Source organism: Octodon degus, unplaced genomic scaffold (genome assembly GCF_000260255.1).
Source record: "Octodon degus isolate 3935 unplaced genomic scaffold, OctDeg1.0 scaffold00010, whole genome shotgun sequence".
In the NCBI taxonomy this organism is placed as follows: domain Eukaryota; kingdom Metazoa; phylum Chordata; class Mammalia; order Rodentia; family Octodontidae; genus Octodon; species Octodon degus.
This window is the reverse complement of record NW_004524586.1, coordinates 18,278,691-18,280,166: the sequence shown is the minus strand read 5'-3', so window position 1 is coordinate 18,280,166 and position 1,476 is coordinate 18,278,691.

Here is a 1,476-nt window from a genome sequence, read left to right as displayed (position 1 = left end):
CCACTAAGAAGAATATATGCAGTGTATTATTTGTTGAAACTGTACTTCCGATTTGATTTGAAACTGTCTCATTGCTATCTGTTTATCAATAAAACTGTAGAAAAAAAAAAGAAATTCAGAAAAGGAAGAAAAAACTCAGGGTAAAAAACAATTTTTTAGGCATTAACTGCTCCTCTCAAAAGACCAGCAGAATTTGACAATGTAATTGTCCAAACCACTCTGTATGTGTACGTAAATGCATCATTTTCTGTCCTTTCACTTTTCCCTCTCATTGAACAATTTATTTCCCTTTCATAGTATCTGTTGTACCCTTTAGATTTTCATTAATCTTTCACATTCTCACACTAGTGAGATAATCCAATGTTTGCACATGTGGACCTGATTTGTTTCACTCACCAATATAGACTGTAGCTGCATCCATTTATCTACAGAAGCCTCGAATTTGTCTTTTATAGCTGGATAATACTCCATTGTGTAAAAATACCATATTCTTTTTATCCATTCCTCAGTTGATGGGCATTTGGGTTGTTTCCAAGTTTTAGCTGCAACAAATTGCACTACTATAAACATGGGTGCACATACATCGCTGTGGAAAATACCTAGGAGCGGCATAGCTGGCTTGAACGAGACTTCCAATCCTAGCTTTTTGAGGAAGCTCCATACTGATTTCCATGGTGGTTGTACCAACCTGCACTCCCACCAACAGTGGAGAAGTTTCCTTCTTTCCCCACAGCCTCTCCAGCATTTCTTATTGGTTGACTTCTTGATGATAGCCATTCTTTCTGGTATAAGATCTTAACAACATTTCAGTGTTGTTTTAATTTGCATCTCTTTTAAGTGTATTTTAGTACAGGCTCTTACAGGGTCTCACTATGTAGATCGGACTCACAGTGATTCTCCTGTGGTCAGCCTCCCAATTGCTGGAATTAAAGGCACATACCACCACACCCAGTCTCAATAGACATCTCATTGTGCCCCAGAGGTGAGGCCAGCACGGTACACCAGGGGCCACTGTCCTTTGCTTAAGCAGGCACTTTAGTCCACTGAGCTATCTGGCTAGCTCTAATTTGTATGTCTTGAATGACCAGTGATGTGGAACATTTTTCTTTTTCTTTTTTTTTTTTTTTTTTTTTTTTTTGCAGAACCAGGGGTTGAACTCAGACCCTTGCGCTTGCCAGGGAAGGGCTTATACTACCGAGCCATCTCCTCAGCCTCTTTTCATATATTTATTTGTCACTTGTCTCTCTTTATTTGTGAAATGTATCTTCATCTCAATGTCCATTTTTGGATTGGGTCTTTGAATTTTGGAGGCCCAATTTTTCTTAAAATTCTTTATATATTCTAGATAGGAATCCTTTGTCTGAAGGACAGTCTGCTATAATTGTCTTTCACTTTGTGGGTTTTCTTTTTACTCTATTGGTGATTTATTTCAGCGTGCAGAAACTTTTCAAAAAGATGAGATCCCAATTGTTGATT